Source organism: Castanea sativa, chromosome 8 (genome assembly GCF_040712315.1).
Source record: "Castanea sativa cultivar Marrone di Chiusa Pesio chromosome 8, ASM4071231v1".
Lineage (NCBI taxonomy): Eukaryota > Viridiplantae > Streptophyta > Magnoliopsida > Fagales > Fagaceae > Castanea > Castanea sativa.
The window spans coordinates 32243996-32259848 of NC_134020.1; positions in this window are offsets into that span (position 1 = coordinate 32243996).

Sequence of the window (15853 nt, forward strand, 5' to 3'; positions counted from 1 at the left end):
TTTTTTTATTGGCCAATAGAATGAATTAAATGTCTCATTGTATCCTAAAATACAGAAGATTAAAAGGAAGAGAAGGCCTCAATGGTAAAAGAAAAAAGAATATATATATATATATATATCTTTTAATTAAGGAAAACAAAATTTTAAGTCCTTATATTGGTCAGTAGAATGCATTAAAAATGCACAATTATATCCTAAAATACAAAAGATTGAAAAGGGAATAAAACAGTCAAATTCGGCTAACAAAATTAAATTATACGAGACAAATCCATTAACTCATTCTTGAAGTATGCTAAAATCAAAATTAATATCAGATAAATTCATTAATAATACAACATAAATATCTTGAAATAAGAGATTATAAATTTCTAAAACAAAAGAAAAAAACCTCTCTATCTCTCTATCTTTATGTCTCTCCATCTATATTCTCACATTTCTTTTCTTCATCTTGAATCTCTTTTTTTATAAGCTTTCTTTCTTCACTATGAAATCAATATGCAATAGCTTCACTACAGTGGTGTACCATGGACACTATGTGTGTGAGCCGGCCCTAGAGGTACTCTCTCTCTCTCTCTCTCTCTCTCTCTCTCTCTCTCTCTCTCTCTCTCTCTCTCTCTCTCTCTCTCTCTCTCTCTCTCTCTCTCTCTCTCTCAAATTTTCATAAAGATTGAAGTCATTGAAGAGTACTGAACTACTGATTTGTGATGACTATTAGCTTTTTATTCAATATTTCAAAAAGATAATAATAATCTTCATTGCACAGCTGACATGATAGATTACTGCACTATACACTCCACATAGCAAATATCACTTTAGCACACCACAGCCACATCCCACATGGCCGACACACTATCACGAAAGACACTAACCACCTATCGATTAGATGAGTTTTCGCATTTAAAGCTTCAAGATTTTTTGGATTTAAGTTTTATTAGCAAAACATTCTTAAATCCACCCACTATATAATAAACACTTGTACACACATGGTCTCTTTTTATCACACCAGTTGAGAATTTGATGTATATCATATCAACCCATTTGTATTATAATGATACTAATTTTTGAACCAATGAATAAATTAATTTTTATTTGTGCAGGATTGTAGGTTTAAACTTTAAAGAATAAAGGGCCACACTATTAGAAAAGTTGCAAAAACCAGGTTCTATTATTTTATACTTTAAATTTTATTTTTAGTTAAATTATGATTTTTAATTATAAATTGTGTTTTATTTATTTATAAATATTTGCTCATTATAAATGTTTACTAGAAAAAATGTATCTAGATATGAAAAACTTTAAAGAAAAAAAAAAGAGAGAGAAAAATCGAAAAACAAACTGAATCTCAAAAAGGATCAATAGATTTTAAATAAAAAATTAAAAAATTCAATAAATATTAATTAATTAATATTTAAATATAAAAAGGTCCCACTTAAAATTTTCATCTAAGGTCCCCAAAGTTGTTGAGCCAGCCCTGGCCCCTAGACATGTGTTATTTCAATTTTTTGCCACCCAACCCTAACTATAGCAACTCTAGCAGCCTGTATACCATAAATCCTTGTACTTTTCTAATATACACAAGCACAGCAGCTTGTGTAAAACTTACTTTTGTATTATTTTTGTTTCCCCTCTCTTGAGCACTCTCTCTCCTCTATAAGTAATATAAAAAGAGCTATTTAAATTATTTTAATATGATGTATTAAAAAATGAAGAATCAGATTTAGAGTGTGTTATACACCTAGTTATGTTAAATAGAAAAAGTGACTTTTTGAGATGTAAAAATAGAAAATTTATGCAAAAAGGGGATGGAAACGCTCTAATAGTGAGCAGAGAGTACTCTCCCCCTCCACACCCCCCCCCCCCCCCAAAAAAACTTTTGAGTGAATTTTTTTACTTAAAATAATTCTAGTAGATCTTGAGTAAATATGACCTCGATTTATTACCATGTTATTAATAACAATCAAAGTAATTGTAGTGGCACTCCTCAAATTGAAAACTAAGCCCATGTAAAGCATCTGGTAGATATGTTTCATTTTTTGAGCAATCCGATTTTTGTAATAAGAAAAGCATTTTCTTTTTCTTTTTCTTCTTCTTTTATTCTATAAAAGAAGAAGAGTTTTTAATAAATTATAGATTTGTGTTTTGTCTATCTAATGAAGCACTAATCCTTTAGGCATCCCTGAACAGAGGCAGAAACCTTGGAGGCTTGAACAAATATGGCTTGAGGAGAAGGGTTGCCATAACTTTGTAGCTTTGGCTTGGATGCTTAATCTTCCAGTTCCCCAATGGTAAGGGTTGATGCAAAGACAAGTAACTGTTAGTTTAATTTGCAATTGTTAGAAATACTGAATCAATGTATTCTATTCTCAAGTAATAAAATATACATGAGTATCTTTATATAGGAGGCAAAGAGTGCAGTACAAGTATGTGTGTTATACAATTAAATAAGATGGGCCTAACGCCCACAACCTATTACACGTTAACAGCCCCCTCAAACTCAAAGTGGGTGTGAGACCAACTTGAGATTGTCAACCAAAGCACGAAAGCGTCCATTAAGATGTGACTTAGTGAAGATATCTGCAAGTTGATCTTTATGGGAGTCCAAGATCAACTAGAAAGCACCATAGACAAGATGATAATAGTTAAAATGACAATCAATCTTGATATTTTTAGTCCATTCACAGAAGACATCATTATGAGCAATATGAATGGTACTTTGGTTTTCACAATAAAAGGGAGTAGTAGAGAATGTAAACACCCCTAAATCCTTAAAAAGCCATCGAAGCCAATGAAGTTCAGATGTGGTATCAGTAAGGGCACGATATTCTACTTCAGTGTTGGAGTAGGCCACAACGGTTTGTTTCTTACTTTGCTAAGAGATCAAAGAAAAACTAAGAAGAAAACAATAACCAGTGGTTGACTGTTGGTCACTGGGATCTTCTACCCAATCAGCATAAAAAAACAAGCACAAAGAACAAGAGGAGACTGATTAGAGTAGAAAAGGCCATGAAAGAGAGTGTTCTTCAGGTATCGAAGAATGCGTAGGATAGCAACATAATGAGTCGATCGTGGAGCAAACAGAAACTGGCTCACCTAGTGAACAATATAAGAAATGTCTAGACGAGTTACAGTGAGATAAACTAGGCTGTCAACCAATCGTCTATAAAGAGAAGAATTAGATAGTGGTTTTCCAACTAAGGAAGTCAAATGCGTATTAAGTTCAACTGGAATGTCAACAGTCTTACTATCAGTGAGTCCATCTAGAGACAATTGTTCAGAAGTATACTTAGCTTGAGTATTGTAAAACTCATCAGTGGAATGAGTGATTTTAAGACCCAAAAAAAAAAGTTGAGATGTCCAAGATCTTTTATCTTAAACTGCATCTTTCATCTTAAACTGCTGGCTGAGAAAATGTTGAGTTCTTGAACACCACTAAGGTTATCACCAGTTATGATCATGTCATCCATAGACAAGAGAAGCAAAATAGTGTCTTTTTCTATGCAATGAAGAAATAAGACAGAATCATAAGGACTAGCAATGTAACCCAAGTGGAAGATGGTAGAGCTAAACTTGGTAAACCAAGCTCGTAGAGCTTGCTTAAGGCCATAAAGTGCACGTCAAAGGTGACAAACCTTATTTGATTCAATAGAGAGACCAGAAGGAGGTTGCATTTAAACTTCTTCACTTAAATCCTTATTCAGAAAGACATTTTTGATATCCATCTGAAAAAAGTCACATTTATTGGCAACGGCAATAGCTAAAAGGACACAAATAGATAAGATTCGAGCAACCAGAACAAAGGTCTCTTCATAATCAATCTCATACTCTTGTGTAAAACTTTTTGCAACAGGACAAGTTTTATACTGCTCAATGGACCCATTAGACTGACTCTTGATCTTGTCGATCCACTTATAACCAAAAACAGACTTTCTAAGGGGGAGAGTAAGACAATCCCAAGTATAGTTTTTAGATAATGTATCAAGTTTCTCTTTCATTACAATTTGCCATAAAGGGTTAATGGAGGCCTTATGATAGGTGTGAGGCTCATGTAGTGTAGCAAGGGTAGTGTAACAATGATAGTCAAGTAAATGTGCAAGAATAGATCTTACCCAAGTTGAGTGACAAGGTGGAATGTGTTGTGTATGATCTTCAGGTGGAGCATAAGCCAAGGACCCAGGTGCAAAGTTGGGTAGCTCGTCATTGACCTTTTCATCTTTCATCTGTTTATTTGAGGGTGATCCAAGAGAAGCAAAAGAAAGATCTGGTGGTTGGATAGAGAACTCCAAAGGAGGATTGAGAGCATCTATAGAAGGAAGATGTGACTTGTCTGGAAAGATTTCTAAGATAAAAGAGGTAAATAGGGAGGAATAGAAGTGAGAGAGCTCAACAAATGAGCGATATTCCCAAAGGACAACATTTCGAAAAACACAAAGATGATGAGAGACATGATCATAAAATCGATACCACTTTTGAGTTTCGTCATAGCCAAGGAAACAACAAAGTTTGGATTGAGGGTCAAGTTTGTTGTGCTCATCAGGTTGAAAAAGAACGAAACAGGCAGAACCAAAGAAGCGTAGGTGATGATAGTCAAGGGGCAACCCAAAAAGACGCTCATATGGAGTCTGATTATGGATGACAGTACTTGGAATGTAATTAATAGCATGAACAACATGAAGAACAGCTTCACCCCAAAATGAGGCAAGAACTTTGGCATAAAGAAGGAGAGCATGAACAGTATCAAGAATATGAAGAAGTTTTCATTCAACTCTACCATTTTGCAGAGAGGTACTTGGACAAGTTAGGTGATGTACAGTGTCATAAGAATGCCAAATAGCTTGAAAAGAATATTGAGTATATTCAAGAGCATTATCAGATTGAAAAATCTTGATACGTTTGGAAAATTGTGTTTCAACCATTTTTGCAAAGTTACTATAGATTGGTAGTAATTCAAAACAAGATTTCATAGGAAAATTCAACTATAACGAGAATAATAATCAACAAAGACAATAAAATATCAAAGTCCACCAATACTGATAACAAGGGAAGGTCCCCCAACATCAGAATGAATTAAGTAAAAAATACAGGTAGATATAAATTCACTATTATTAAAAGACAAAGATGGTTATTTTCCTAATTGGCATGAAGTACAATCAAAATTTTTTTTGGACACAGAACCTAACAGGCCCCTAGAAGCTAACTTGTACCCGAGAAAAGGGTGCATGTCCAAGATGAGAATGCCAAAGTGCGATAGAACGTAAAGAAGAAACTGCAGCAACTGCAATAGCAAAAAAAACAAGGGAAATAGGTGGAAGATGAAGGTTGTCCACGGGAAACATACGTCCAACTCTAGGACCGATCCCAAACTCCTACCCCATCCTCGGATCCTGCACAGTACACCCAGAATAGTTAAAAGTAAGGTAATAAACCAATTCAACTAATTGTCCCACAGAGAATAAATTATAGGATAGGTTAGGTACATGGAAGGCCCCAGGAACCAAAAGGTTGGAGGTCGAAACAAAACCTAGACTATTGCCATGCATGGTAGAACCATTAGCTATACGAATACTAAGATGATGTGGTGCATGTTCAAGTTTAGAAAATAAAGAGGAGTGAGGTGTTATGTGATTGCAACAAGTAGAATCAAAAAGCCAAGAGTGAGACTTACCGAATAAAACTAAAAGAGTAATAGAAAAAGATGCATTACCAGCCATATGAATAGTCTAAGCTATGATGTTATGCAATTCAACTAAGGAGAGGTTGATAGTGGATCCAGAAGACTAGGACTCAGTTGAGACAAAAGACATTGGCTGAGTAGACTCAGTATTAGCAACAGAAGTAGTAGATTTGTTATGACAGTAACAATTCTCAATAGTGTAGCCAAGATGCTTGCAATAGTTGCAGACTATTTGTTGAATTGCTTGCGATGATTGCCAGAGCTAGAGGCATCAAACCCTAATTATGGAGGTTACTCTATGGGAGAAGCAAAAGGAGCAGTAGCTAGAACATTAAGCTTATTCTGAGCTTTAAGGGTTGCAAGATGAGCTTCTTCTCCAACCAACTCATTTATAGTGGTATCAAGATAGAGATGAGGACTGCAATTAAGAAGCTGACTTTGAATGGGCTCATAGGTATCATTAAGTGATATCAAGAATTCATAGAGATGAAATTCATCTCAAACAGTAGCATATTGTTGAGCATCCTTTGAGCATACCCAAGTTGGATCTAAAAGTTCAATTTGGTCCCAAATGAAGCAAAGCTGATTATAGTAGTCATTGATAGATGCCCTAGTTCTTCCCTGAGTTGATGCAATTCAACTACTAACTGATATTTCATGCATACATGAGAAGTGGAATATCTCTTGGCCAACATATCCCATGCAGATTTTGCACCACCAAAGTTGCCCAACATTTTGGAGATTGAAGAAATGGAAATGTTTCAGCGTATGAGTGATGAATCATGTGGTTGTGATTATCACATTCAACCATGTGAGTGATGAAGGTAGTATCTTCTTCAGTTGCCCCCTTGGTAGGAATAGTGATTGTACCAACAAAATATTACCAAAGCATGCGACCTGTAAGAAAACTGCGCTTAGCTTGAGACTAAGATAAGTAATTTGTATTCCCCTTCAATATAGCATTAATGGGGCGAGGAAGAAAAATATCCTTATTATCCATTTAGAGACACAATATGCGAAAATAGATTACAAAAATGAACTTTACACGAAAAACTAAGTAAGGAGAAGCTAGACTGTAAAAGTCAACTCTATAGAAAAGTCAACGATCAACGCTCAATCAAAGTCAACTAGCACAGTCAACAAAAGTCAGCGGAGATGACATCCGCAAGATGTTAGTGGAGATGACATCAGCAAGATGTTAGTGGAGATGACATCAACAAGATGACATAAGCGGCTGATGTAAGCTAGGGCTAATGTGGCACTGATGACGTCACAAGTGACGTCAACCTAGAGCAGAAGACAGCGTGTGACATTCAACGCAGATTGCTTGGGCGGCACGTGAAGGCATGTGAAGACTTCGATGGCTACGAGACTTGCACGAATGAGTAGATCGGCACAAGATGATCACAGTGGTACCTGCAGAAAGCTTAATCAGGCAAGATTCACGGTGGCGATAATAATGGCAATAGTCCTTGCGGTGTGAGACTCCTTAGCCATGGCGGCTACAGTTCTGGAAATAGAGACGACAACTAAGGGACATTGGAGATTCAAAGACAAATGGCTATGGCGGCAACTGTGATGATGGAAGCAACTGTGAGTTTGGAGTAACACCAAAGAGAAACAAGTCTACTAAAAAAAGGTCAGATCAATGTTTCTAATATCATGTTAAAAATACTGAATCAATGTATTTTATTTCTCAAGTATAAAGTATACATGAGTGCCTTTATATAGGAAATAGAGTATGCAATACAAGTATGTGTGCTATACAAGTAAATAAGGTGGGCCTAAAGCCCATAACCTATTACACATTAATAGAGATGATGGAGCAAGCACTCTTTTGGAAACATTACTCATGCTCTGGTTCAGAAGATTTTTTTTTTCTTGAAAAGAGCATAAGAAAAGGCCCGTGGAGGAGGCTATTTTGATAAAGTGCTCCAACTGAAGAACAAGATTAATGGTTTGTTTGTTCAAAGAGAAAAAATGTGACACTAACGGTCTCAATTACATTGAATAACGTCTGGGGATAAAAATACTAGATATTTCCATAGTAGAGCTTCCCAAAGATTTCGTAGAAATTAAATAAGCGACCTCAGGAATCAAAGGGATGAGATGTGTACTAGAGATGATAATATTTCTTCATTAGTCATTACTTGTAGATTACTATCAACAATTATTTTCTTCTTCTAAATTAACCTACTAAGATTGATCGTGCTTTACAGTATACTCTTCAAGTGGTTATGGATGACATTAATTCTCTGTTGATTGATGATTTTACAAAACAAAAAGTTGACATAGCTCTAAAACGGATGGCCCCTTAATAATGCCTTAAAATGTATACTTGTTATATATTTATGTGGGCATTATCTCCTTATTACTATGCTTAATTTGTATAATTAAGCCATAATTTGTATTAATCCCTATTATTTATCTTTACATAATTTCTTGAATAAGATGTCATTCATTGTGTGTAATTTTCTACTTTTAGGAAATCATGTAAAAAAGATGAGTTTACAAGAGTCTGTGAGAGAATAAAGGCCAAACTAGAATTAAAGAGGAGCTAAATGACCATGATTAAATGTCTAAGGAGGTGTAGCTGGAGTGCTTGGGTTATCTACCATGTTTGGAAGTTTCAAATAAGGAAAGAAATAAAAAAGGCAAAATCTAAAAAGGAAAAATTAGATTTGAGCACCGATCAGTATTTTGGGCATATTTCTCTCCTCAAAATTCTATTTGACACAAGGCTAGATGGGTTGGAACTGTGACTTAAAGATCTACAACTTTCCAATTTTGAGATTTTTGAAATTCTCAATTTTTAAAAGCCGAAATTAACTCACAATTCACTACAGTAAACCTAGACGAAAATTAAAAAATAGTAAAAGTTTTATTTTCTTTGGACACTTGGATGTTAAGGTTTTGAAGGGAGGATGTGTAGAATGAATTTGGCAGAGAAAACCTTGAATTTTCCAATCTCTAATAGCTGCCTAAACTCTTTGCTAAGGCTAGGGGTTATGTTTCTTCTATACGGTATGAATATTCAATTTGATTTTTTCTAGGATTTTATTAAAAACATATTTGATTGTTCAATTAGATTTCTTTTGATGAAATCAGGTTTTAAAGTGAGTGGGTTTTTCTGAAAACTTTTCTAACTGCATTATTAATCTAGGTTATCATGCGTTCTTGAATTGTCTCAGTTCAACCAAATCATAAGTATTTAATTGTATAAGAACAATCAATTATGAAATATATAATTTCTTAAATCACAAAGAATTTCATATTGATATAGGGAAACACAACGATGCCCTAGTGTTTATTATTGACTTAAATCAATTATAATTGTTATTCTTGTTTACAATTACCAGGAAAAAATTATTCTTCATCTCCACCAAAAGTTTTTTTAATTACATTGTCTTTGAATTTAGCCCGCTCATTGTGGTTCAACCTTGGTACTTCGAGAATTATGTTGCTACGATCTTCTACACTTGGGAGTGAGCAAGGACCCCTCTTAAAGCCCCTGGTCCTAGTGGTAAGCCTCATATATATTTTTAGCATTATTGGCATTAATTATACATATATCACTCTCATCCATAAGGTGAAGAGTCCAGAAAGAGTAATGAAGTTTTACCCTATTTCCATTTGTAACATCCTTTATAAGCTTATATTTAAGGCATTAGCAAACAGGCTTAAAAATATTTTACCTCAAATTATTTCTAATTCTCAAAGTGCTTTCCAATCGAATAAAACCATATTGGATAATATTCTTGTTGCATTTGAAACCCTCCACCACATTAAAACAAAGAAGTTGGGTAAATTGGGGTTCAAGACTCTAAAGTTGGATATGGGCAAGGCAGGTGATAGACTCGAGTGAGTTTTTTTTGCTAAAATTGATTGAAAAAATGGGTTTCAGAATAGATGGATAATGTATCAGTACTATTTCTTATTCTATTTTGGTTAATGAGAATCAAAAGGTAATATCAAACCTACTAGAGGCATCAAACAAGGTGCCCTTTATCACCTTAAATTTTAATGCATTGCTCAAAAGGCTTAATTGGTATTATTAAACAAGCTATTCAAGAGGATAGTATCAGAGGCCTTTCTCTATGTAAAAGTGTTCTAAAAATCTCTCACCTATTTTTTGCCGATGATAGCTTACATTTTTGTTGTGCCCGAATGGGTGATATTCAAACTATCCATGGAATTCTTGACTAATATGAAAAAGTTTCCTAGCAACAGATTAACAAAGATAATCTGTTTGTTTTGATGTAAAATTTTTAGGAAAATATTTTCCTATTTTACTGTGTTTGTTTTGTAGTAAAATATTTAGTCAAAAAGAAAATGTTTTCAGTCAACCAAATCAAATAGACAAATTTATGTAAAATATTTTACACTTAAAATTTTGGTAAAACATTTTACATTTTCTTTCAAGCTCTCACCCTGAAACTCCCTCAAACCTCACTCCTCAGTCCCTTTCATGCTCTTTTGCTTCTCACTCTCAAGTTCTCACTCTCCACTCTTAAGTTCTCCCTCCCCACAAACCAAAGCCACCAAGCCACTCTCAGTTTTGTCGGCACCACTCATCTCCAGCAGCTCTCATCGCTAGCTCCACCTCCGCCATCGTAGCTTGACTCGCCTCCACCCACCGAGTTTGGTTCAGCCACTTAAATGCACCGATTCTTTTTTCAATCCAACCATACACCAGCTCTTACTCCACCAATTCTCTTACCACCATCACATCGGCTCTACCTCCACCTTCATCAACTCACCCATTGGTTCTCAAATCTAGTTTTTGTTTTTTTTGTTTTTTTTTTTTTTTACCACTACATGGGTTTATTGATTTAGGCTTTTTGGCTGATTTTATGGGTTGTGGTGGGTGGCTTGGTATTTAAGTTGCAGTGGGTGGCTGTGTTTTTGGGTGGCTGAGATGTTTGTAGGTCCGTTGATGGCTAAGTTTTTGGGTGGCTGGAATGGTTTGTGGGCCATGGTGAGGACTCGGTTTGTGGGTTATGTTGAGTGGTTGGCTGGCTTTGGCCTTTCTTTTTTTGTTTTTCATTCTCCAATTTGTGGATTTGAGTAGTCAGTGGAGTGTCGGTGTGGTGGTGGGTGGGTTTGTGCCGATCTAGTGGTGATTTGGGTGGTGGAGTGGTGGAGGTTTGGTTTTGTGAGATTTTTTATTTTTTATTTGTTTATATATAGCTAAAACAATAGAGAGTCTTTATTTAACTAAAGAAATTACATGTACAACTAGTAACTAACAACCATGGAGTGGTGTCCCCAGAGAAAGCTCTGAAATACAATGGAAAACCCAACCCTAGAAACATTATACTTAGCCTGTTCAAACCTGTGTAGCCATTCGTTGTTGATATTCCTAAAAAGAAAAACTGACACCCTCAAGGAATGTCTTCGGGTCCACCTTCGGGTGGACCTAGACTTGCTCAAAATTATTTTGTAAGATTGTTAAAATTCTTTTAAAATATATTTTTTTTTTAAACATTTTTTTTGCATTTTCAGGAATACAAACCAAACACAGTAAAATGAAAATATATTACATGATAAATATTTTACCTTTGCAAATATTTTACATCGAAACAAACAAAGCTTAATATGAAAAAGTTTCTTGGCAACAGATTAACAAAGATAAGACTACCCTATTCTTTAATAAATCTGTTTCTATTGCTAAAAAAAACATTTGTTAAATATTTGCTTTAAGTTCCTAAAATAAAAGAGTATGAAAAATATCTTGGCTTACTAGCAGTTTGGAGGGGGGGGGGAGAGGAGGGAATAAAATAGGTAGACTTAATTTTATTAAAGAAAGGGTGTGGAGAATGGAGCAAAGACTACTATCTCAAGCTAGAAAAGCTCTTATAAAAGCTATTGTTCAAGCAATTTTCACCTTTGGCATGCATTAAGCTACTTGTGGGACTTCGTAAGGACATCGTGCAATGTGATGATTTGTAAATTTTGGTGGGGTTAACGGGGAATTATAGGAAAATTTGCTGGAAGAATTGAGAAACTTTATGTAGACCCAAAGCTACTGGATATATAAGTTTTAAGGATCTTTGCAAATTTAATGATACTATGTTGGCAAAACAAGTGTGGTGGCTTGTTCATGATACCGATTCTCTCTTTTATAAAATCTTTATGGCTAAATATTTTCCTAGTAGTATTGTAATTGAAGCTAAAGCTACATCAAGGTCTTATGATTGGAAGAACATTTTGTGAGCTCGAATTGCCGTCTCCATGGGAGCTAAATGGTGGATTGGTGATGGAAGAGATATTCAGATTTATGAGGATTATTGTTTACCAGGCAACTATGGTGGTAGAGTACTGGTGTTACCTATATCACATCTTCGAAGAACAGCTACTGTCTCAAATTTTATTGATACTGATTTTAATTAGTGGAACTCACAACTTCTAGACACTCCATTTCTTCCTTTTAGTAGATAAAAGCAATATCTTTATGTTTAACTGTGTAGCAGGATTACTTATTGAAGGGGATAAAAATAGTAAATGGACAGAGATAATGATGACGGATGGACACCGTAAGTGACGCGACTATGACGGTCAACTTTTGCTGAGTATCCGTCATAGGTGGATTGATTGTAGGTTCCAGGTGGCATGTAATTTGATATGCACCAGATGAACTTTTGCTTTATCCCCACGCAAACGTGCACACTTGGACTTCTTGCGACACACGTTTGAGAAGACTCCTATATGGAAATAAGCTTGAGAAGGAAGTTGTATCCTAAAAGAAAGGTAATTCCGCTCAATATAAATACCTCAGAAACCCTAAATATGAAGGTACGCACAATATTCTTAACTCTGGCACTCTAGGGTTAAAGGAACAAGATTCTAACTTGACCTTCGGAGGGTATTCGGCCGACACCACACCGGTGCTCTCTTCTAGGTCCTTTGTTTTCTTTTTGTAGGTATTGCTTTCGTTTGAGGAGCGCTTGCAACTCACTAGTGATATTTTCGGCTTCATCAGTTGGCGCCGTCTGTGGGGACGATAGAGGAAGAAGAAAATCTTCTGATTATTTTAGCCTCGCTCTATCCCTGAGACAAAGAGTTGCATGGCACTCACCCGATCGATGGCAACGAACAACAATCAAGGCGACGAACCACGCGCCATCGCTTTGGAAAGGCAGGTCCAAACGCTAGCGGCAGCGGTTGAGCGCCTCACTAAGCAGAATCATGATTTGGAAGAACAGTTGCGGCAAATAACCGCACATCAGAGTGCACCGCAGGAAGATCAAGAGGGCGCTAGTCCTGAAGGAAGGAACGTGGAAAGACCTGAGGGCAGCAACGCTCCTACTAGACCCGAGCGACAAGAAACCAATCAACCACTTGCTTTAGACGCTGTGCCGACTCACATAGCCACCGAAATGCAGGAGATGAGGGAACGTATGGATGCAATGATGAGCGCCCTTAAAGGACGGGTATCCAGCAATTTGGACGACCTAGCCCATAGAACGGATTCACCATTCACAGCATTGGTGAATTCGTGCCCCGTTCCAGCAAAGTTTCGCATGCCCCATGTGGAAAACTATGACGGATCCAAGGACCCGTTGGATCACTTGGAGTCTTTCAGAACCTTAATGCATCTTCAGGGTGTACCAGATGAAATTATGTGCAGGGCTTTTCTCACCACCTTGAAGGGGCCTGCGAGGGATTGGTACAAGCAGTTGACGCCTAATTCCATCGGCACTTTTAAGGAACTAGGTGCAGCTCGTATCACACTTCATTGGAAGTCATCGACACAAGAGGTCTATTGCATGTATACTGGGAACTAAACAACGAGAAGATGAGACATTAAGGTCCTATATAGCTCGCTTTAACAAGGAATCCCTCTCGATAGACGAGGCAGACGACAAGACACTTGTGGCAAAGATTCACAAACGGGTTACAAGAGGGTAAGTTCTTATTTTCCCCGTGTAAGAATGACCCAAAGACTATGTCCGATGTCTATTACGTGGTGACGAAGTATATGAACGCTGAGGATGCCTTGCGTCGGAGACGACTATAAACCAAAGAAAAGGGAAAGACAGGAAGATACGAAACCAGATAACGGACGAAAAGTGGCTAGAACCAGAGATCGACGAGAAGACCGGAGACCCAAACCACCTTCAGGGAGGTTTACAAGTTTCACCCCCTCATGCCGCTTGACCAAGTGCTTATGCAAATCAAAGATGAAGGAAGCTTGACGTTCCCGGACAAATTGAAGGGAGATCCGAACAAGAGGCCAAGAGATAGATATTGCCGTTTTCACCGTGACCACGGCCATGATACGACGGACTGTTATGACTTGAAACAACAGATTGAAGCCCTTATAAGGCAAGGAAGGTTGCAAAGGTTCGTGAGGAAGGAAAGAACCGATCGGCCCCGTAGCGATCCTAGACGGGAAAACGAGCGTCCCGGCATCACCGCAAGCGGACATACGGATGATAACGGTGGGGGAGCGCTTCAGCGGGGATCGTCCAAAAAGGCCAGGGAAGACCTATTTACGGACAAGATAAAGTGTCCAAGGTCGACGGGCTCTTCACTAGAAAGAATACGACGGAATGACTCCGGTATCGAGTTTTTTGAAGAAGAGGCCCGCGCCTTCACCACCCCCATGACGACGCGCTTGTGGTTAGTATACGTAGGAGACTTTAATGTCCACCGAGTTCTAGTGGACAACGGGAGCTCGCCAGAGACATCCTTTACTATCCCTGCGTTCCAGCAGATGGGGATTGCAAAGGAGCGCCTGATCCCGGCATGTACGCCCCTCGTTGGCTTTGGGGGAACCCGGGTCCGTCCTTTAGGATCCGTCACATTGATAGTGACGGTAGGAGACTACCCACAACAGATAACTAGAAACATCACCTTTCTAGTGGTTGATTGCTCCTCAGCATATAACGCCATACTCGGACGTCCTACCCTCAACCTACCATCTGATGATCAAGTTCCCACTGAACATGGAGTTGGAGAATTGCGCGAAAATCAGGTGACTGCACGGGAATGTTACGTGGCCATGATGGAGATGGATGACCATGTACAGACATTAAATATCGAAGAGCAGAGGACAGTGGCAGAACCCGTGGAGACATTGGAAGAAATACAACTAGACGATTCGAGGCCCGACCGAACCACCAGGATAGGAACCTCGGTTGACCAAACGGTTCGACGTGCCCTCCTATTGTTCCTCAAGGAAAACCAAGACGTGTTCGTATGGAGCCATGACGACATGCCAGGAATAGATCCGACAGTCATAGTCCATAAATTGAACGTGTCACCTTCGTTCTCTCCAGTCCGACAAAAGAAACGCGTATTCGCCCCCGAAAGGGATCGAGCCGCAGCAGAGGAAGTGCAGAAGCTACGAGAAGCGGACTTCATACGAGAGGTGTACTACCCAGACTGGCTGGCGAATGTGGTAATCGTCAAAAAGTCAAATGGGAAGTGGAGAATGTGTGTTGATTTCACGGATCTAAATAAAGCGTGCCCTAAATACAGTTACCCGCTCCCACGGATTGAGTGGACTCTACTGCAAAACATGAGTTGTTGAGCTTCATGGACGCCTTCTCGGGGTACAACCAGATTAAGTTGGAGAAGACAGATCAAGAGAAGACATCATTTGTGACGAGTCAAGGGCTTTTTTGCTACAAGGTGATGCCATTCGGGCTCAAGAATGCAGGAGCCACATACCAACGATTAATGAACAAGATGTTCGAGCACCAGATTGGTCATAACGTCCAAGTCTACGTAGATGACATGTTGGTAAAAAGCGTAAAGGCGTCGGATCATCTGGGGGACCTCCGGGAGACTTTCGACACTCTTCGAACGTACAAAATGAAGCTGAACCCAAGCAAATGCGCATTCGGAGTAACTGCTGGAAAGTTCTTAGGGTTCATGGTGTCCCAGCGGGGCATTGAGGTCAACCCCGAGAAAGTGAAAGCAATTATGGATCTATCTCCTCCAAGGACGGTGAAGGAAGTGCAAAGCTCGACGGGGAAGATAGAAAGCCTTGAATAGGTTTGTATCAAGAGCAACAGACAAGTGTCTCCCTTTCTTTAGGACGCTAAGGAGATCTTTCGAGTGGACGGACGAATGCCAAAGGGCATTTGAAGAGTTGAAGGCATATCTCTCTGCCCCACCATTGCTTAGCCCGTCTACACCGGGGGAGGAATTATTCCTGTACCTTGCTGTCTC